Raw genomic sequence first — 6222 nt, 5'->3', positions numbered from 1 at the left:
GGCGGAGCCCGCGGGGCTGGGGCGGAGGCCGGAGGCAGAGGGGGGCTTCAAGGCCGGGAGGCGCTGCCCGTAGGCCGGAGAAGCGGTCCAGGGCCTCGGGGGGATTCACAGCCCGGCCTGGCGCCGCTGCACTGCACGGGTCTGGTCTGGGGTTTGCTTTTATTTAAGGAACATTTTTCGTGGCCCAAGTCAAATTAACTAGATCAGGTCCAAATCCGTTTGAATCATACAAGAACCACGTGTGGCCCTGCTCGGCGCAAGCAGCCCTCACCCGCGGCTTCTCATACTTCCAGGTCCTTTGGCGGGTGTCCTACGTGCAGGCCCCAGCCGGGAGGCGTTCAGATGCCCGTGGCTTTCACTCGCCCTCAGCCCTCCAGCCACAGGAGCAAGCTAGGGCGGGGTCTCCCACATCAATAAAATTGGCGTGTAGCCGAGATCCTCTCGCTGGAAGCAAGTCGTAGGGAGTCCTGTGCGCAAGCAGACAAGGGTGCAACTCTCTGCTACACAGTGCCATTTTAATTGCATTACCTCGGTCAGGGCACTTCCCCTGCCACCATCATGCTCATGGTATTTCCCCTGCCATGTAAACATCTGGTGCTGGCGCTGCAGGCGCGTCCGGCCAGCTCTGTGCTGCATGCCGTGTGCGCCGGAGCAAGCCCGGGCCCCTCATGCAGCACGCTGTGAATCTGGCACCACATGCAGGTCAGCCCGGCATGCACCGCATGTGGGGTGCGAGTCCACAGCAGCACAGTGGGCTGTATCCTTCACACCCCTCAATTACATCATTAAGCAATTGAACCAGTCTGACTGGAATACCCCCCCAAACCCAGGCCAGGAACCGAACAGCTCCCTGATAGGCTGCCACTTTCATTTTGATGAACTAGTTAGGTCATCACTTGCATAGGATGGTCTCCAACTAGCACATGTTATATAGTACGTGGGCCAAAGCCAACAGCGAAAGAACAATGCCATGGCATTTTAGAAGAAACACTCAAAAGACAGCCACAAGAAACTAAAATCTTATTCTGGAGAAACAAATGGAATGTGCCCCAAATTCCACATATTTGGACCAAAAAATATGTGCACGTGAAAATCTCAGACTGGCTATAAAAGTATCACAAACAGCACCTCAGTGGACCATAATAAAGCACCAAGTAAACATGAACCTCCCATGAAATATTCAACAGAACACTTCTTTCTTTTTTCCTGTATGGGAGGGAAAGTGTTGGGCCCAAATAAGAAGCCTGTTTTAACTCTTGGGACAACCCCCCAGAAGAAACTCCATTATGTGTAGTTTTGCAACAAATACTTTTATGTACTTCAAAGTGTCACCAATAAAGCAGGGGGAGAGTTATGTCAATTCCTTCTATTCAACATAGACCCTCCCCCAACCAAATTCTAGGTGTCATATCACCCAAAGCAACAAACACTGCACCACAAAGTACTAAAGCAGTAGGAGCCAAACTTTTTGGCAGGCAAGCTAAAAATTAGGCCTGAATCCTCCCCAAATGCCACACCAACCCCTTCTCCTGCCCTATCTGTTACTCTGTTTTCTACTTCCTTCCCTTTTCTCCCTGCCCAATGTGCTGCTTTGCTTTTCGATTCCTGCCCTATGTGCAGCTGCATTGCCTATCCCCTCCCTGATCTAACATGTGCCACACACAAAGGCTGCCCATACCATTTGTGCACCCATGCTGCAAGTTGGCCACTGTTATAGTTAGAGGTGCACCATTATATCAGTCCATATCGTATTGGGACCAATAAAGGGAAAATTGACATTATCTGTAACCAGCTTTTTTTGGCAGGAGTAGCCAATAATGTCACCAATAAATTCTGTGTGCATGCATGCAGCCGCAGCATGCACATGGCCTTTGGAGAGCAGCGTCTGGCTGGCAAATCTGGGGGGAAGGGGCATAGGGGAGGGAAGGGGCGTGTGGGTGCAGATTGAGGCCCTAGTGGTGAGGGTAAGGTGTGGGGCAGGGGAGTCACTCCCAAACAGGGGTGGGGTGTAGGACAGAGTCACCGGTAGCTTGTCCAGGGATGGGGTGGAGGGGAGAAAGGGGGCCACTCCCACCACTATGCACACCCCTGGGGGAGGCATGGTAGGCATGTGTTCCCCGACTCTGTATGCAGGATGAGGGGAGGCTGCCCACTGTGGACTTGGGGCCAGGGGCTGCATCAGTCTCTTCCTGGCTGGGGCTGAGCTAGGGCTGTGCTCAGGGAAGGTGGGGCAGGGCTGACGGGAGTGGTGCTGGGAGTGGGGGTTTGGGGGGACTACAGCAAATTTTGGGATGGCTGTAACCCACCCCCCCCATAGCCCCACCTCCCAGCACCTCTGCCATCCACCCCAAGCACAGCCCCAGCCCAGCCCCCGCGGGGAAGAGGCTGGTGCAGCCCCTGGCCCCGAGCCCACACTGGGCAACACTCCCTCCCCTCACACACGGACCCAGGGGCATATGGCCCCAAACCTCCCCCAGGGGTGCATGCACGGCAGGAGCCACCTTCCCTTCCCACCCTTCCAAACCCCCTGGATGAACCACCCATGGCTCCATCCCATGCCCCATCCCGCCCTGGCTGGGAAGCACCTGTCCCAGCCCCAGCTCCAGCTCCATGCCCTCCCTCACCATGGTGGCCTTGATCTGCCCCTCCCCCAGACTTACTGGCTGGGCACTGCTCTCCAATCTGCGGGGCTGCATAAATCGGCAATCAGATCAGTATCGGCTGATATGGCTGGTTAATAATTGGCCATCAGTATTAGCAAAAAAATCTTTATCAGTGCACCCCTAGTTATAGTGAAGGATCAGCATGACTCGCTCACTGCTGTTTCACCACTCCCCGAGTTCAGCAATGCTAACCTGACCAACACAGCAAGTAGCCCCTTCCCACCATGTGGAACACATTTAGAGCACTTCCCAAGGTTGGGAGCACCTCTCTAAGGGCATGAAGGAAAAAAGAGAAGGATCAGAAAATGTTTAAACTGACAAGGTTGGTCCTTTAGCAGCATTTAGCAACAGTTGAAGAAGGGCAAAAATCAAGCTAATTTTCTTGAAGAAAGCTCAGCTTTTAAAAGTTTTGGAAGCACTGCACTAGATTAAAACTGAAAACAGCAGTGTATAACCCCTTGGGAGGAAAAATAAAAAACATTAATAGCTAGGACTGCTGAAAGACCCTGTCACAAGAACAAGCTGCTTTGTTACCGTGAGATGTGCTAAGCCAAGTTAGTACCATTAAATATATTAAGACAAGGCAATTTCTCATCCAACATAGAATCAGTGACTATAAACTAGAGGTGGAGGCATGGATAGACTAAGTATAGCTCAAGCCCTGAGAGAAGCATTTTTTTAGCTAATCAGCAAAAAGAGAAGAAAGAAAGGGGGAGAGGGAGACTTTCTACTTCCATGTCCAAAACACAGGAAAAAGTAATAACGATGTTTGCGCAAACTGTCAAGGATGATAAAAGACTTTTCACCAAAAAGTAATGACTCTCTTATCCATGCAACATTTGCCAAGGTGCATGTGTGTATTAAAGTTGATATTTGATTGTATTCTGCTTACTCAGGCCTCTTTGATATTTGTCTTTTTATATAAATTCTTTAGGCTAGAAACATTCTGTTTGAGGAAGGGAAATGTGTTTCTACAGGATTTAAACTAATCGGAATCTGACTGACTGTGGTTTGTTGGCACTATTGTAATAAATACTAATATTAATACTGATAAGGGAAAAGAGAGAGATGCCAGTGAAAGTTTTCCCTTATCCAACACCCTATCATCTGATCCTGAAGGAATAAATATCACCTTGTGAAGCCCTGTTACATTGCTACATTTTAGCAACACTAGCTTAACTTGCCAATTAGTAAAACTAGTATGGAATTCAACAGAACTTGGATAGCCTACAAAATGAGCACTTTGTATCTCTCACATACATACTACTCACAAAAAGGGCCAAGTTGTTTGGAAGCAGGGAGTCTGCTTTAGGTTGCTCTCTACATTTTTTTTTTTTTAATTTGAGCTGTGTCTAAATAGCCTTCAGCACTGAATTATCTACCTCTTGTTCCAACCAGTGCACTTCCACTGGACATAAAAATGTAAACCATTGTGTCATCTAACCCTGACCAAGGGGGGTCAGGATAAGACAATAATTTAAATAGTACAGCCACAAGCAGCTTTGCTGCTGCAGCTGGTACCCCACTCCTAGCAACTAGAAAAACATTAGAAGAAAAAAGATTCAGGCAGACAGAGCCATAGTTTAGGTTGGAAAGTTATTGTGGACAAGGATCATTTTGCTTCCATCTCAGTGGATCCCTTGTTTTGCCAGTATTGTTTTACCTTGCCTCTGTGGGCAGAAACCACATATTGGAGTCATGCAACTTAGATACAAGCAAGGAAAAACAACTTTGACCACAGCAACATCTCATCACAGTACTATTGCTTCCTTTAGGTGAGAGGTTAGCCAATAGTTGGGACCTCATTGGGTTGTTGCCATGAAGAGGAGAAATCATTTCAGTCAGGTATATTTTTCAATGAATTCCTGTTTATTTCCAAATAACATACTCAAAGCCCTGTTTCCCTGAGCAAAGAAGGAACTAACGACAACAAAGTTTCCTCACTCATACTTACAAGCTTTCTTCTCCAACCAATGCTATTTCGCAGGCCAGGGGATGATGTCTGTCTACTCCTTTGCAGGCCATGCTCACACTTGCTTTTCTCACTGTCAGTTGGTTTCTTGAGCTTTGTGTGTGTCATGTCTACAAGATGCCCCAAGATCCCTCACTCCCTGCATTTTTAAACAGTCCCTGGGAAATCCCTTTTATTCTGCCTGAATTATTCAGGCCTTGCCATGAAGCTCAGTCCCATAGGCTGTAGTTTTTATCATTTCCAGCTGTCAGTCTCTCAATACATCTTGACTGATGAGAATGAAGCATATTTAGCTCGCCCATCAGCTTTAAAAAGGTCTTTGATTTCCTGATCAAAGACCTGCTTCACAGCAGCCCTTGCCCGCTTCTAACACAACTCAATTTAAACATAGTTATTTTGTAGTATGGACTACCACTAAGTTATTCCCTCTCTATCATCACCAGGCCTGAGGAAGAAAGGCCCTAATCTTGCATTATCCATCAACTACCTAACACTCAAGAGCATTTATGAGAACTAGTTGATGTCTATTGAATACTTTTTAGTGCCTTAGGAGTCAGATTTGCCAGCCTATTCGAGTTGAGCGAAGTGGCCAAAAATGCCCAGTGAAAAACACTTCTGAGAGAGAGAACCTCTACAGGGCCATCACATTACCAGCAGAGTAGGCCTGTTGGAGGGATATGGACTGAGATATGATGAAGCTTCATGACACCTATCCTCTGCTGGTGTGAGTAAGAGCAGCTTCTCCACTGCCCTAACTAACATGCCAGCCAGTACCGACATCTAAAGAATGAAGCTTAGGCACTTGTAAGAACCAAGCCCTATGTGCCATTCAGCATGACACGTTTCTAAGATAGCACTGACCTCGGACTCCCACTGCTTTATTTACTATAAGTCTTTGTCCCACACTGTAATAGTTTGAGGGCTGGAGATTCTAAAAGATGACACCTGCCATTTCAAAGCCTCACAGAAGGCAGATGTTTTAAAATTTTAAAAGCAGTCCAAAAATGAGGGCGAAACCTTTCAAATAAAGAATATTTGCCATCTGTTTCTATATATTTTTTAGTGCATTAAATTGCCTCAAAAACTATTTTATTATTGGCTGGATTTATGCTGCTCTTTATTGGTAATTCTCCTCTTTGGGCTTTGTCTTATTCAGAATTCAATTCCAGTTAATTATTACTGTGCTTTCAACTTTTATTTTGCCAGGAGGCTGGGGGGGGGGTTTTATTGTAATGCTTACCTTACACTTTTGCCATATTAAGATCTTGAGTTCTAATGTGTTAAACTATTTGCCATATCATACCATATCAATTCTTGCATTCAGATTTCTGATGAAAAAATATCCCTGGGCTTTTCCAGAGACTATGTTGTACAAGGTTCAGATCATGTCTGCATCACCGGTAGGTAATATAATGCTGGATCTACACTAGCCTGGATTCTCTCTCTTCTATTCAATATACAAATACATAGATCAAAGGTATGCTGTACAATAATTAACACAAACATAAAATACTACCGTAAAGCAGAAGAAAATGCATGTATGCAAGCCAGTCTTTAATTATGATTCATTCTGGGCTGGGGATGGAC

The sequence above is a fragment of the Alligator sinensis genome, unplaced genomic scaffold (genome assembly GCF_000455745.1).
Source record: "Alligator sinensis unplaced genomic scaffold, ASM45574v1 scaffold572_1, whole genome shotgun sequence".
In the NCBI taxonomy this organism is placed as follows: Eukaryota; Metazoa; Chordata; order Crocodylia; family Alligatoridae; genus Alligator; species Alligator sinensis.
This window is presented reverse-complemented; position numbering follows the sequence as displayed.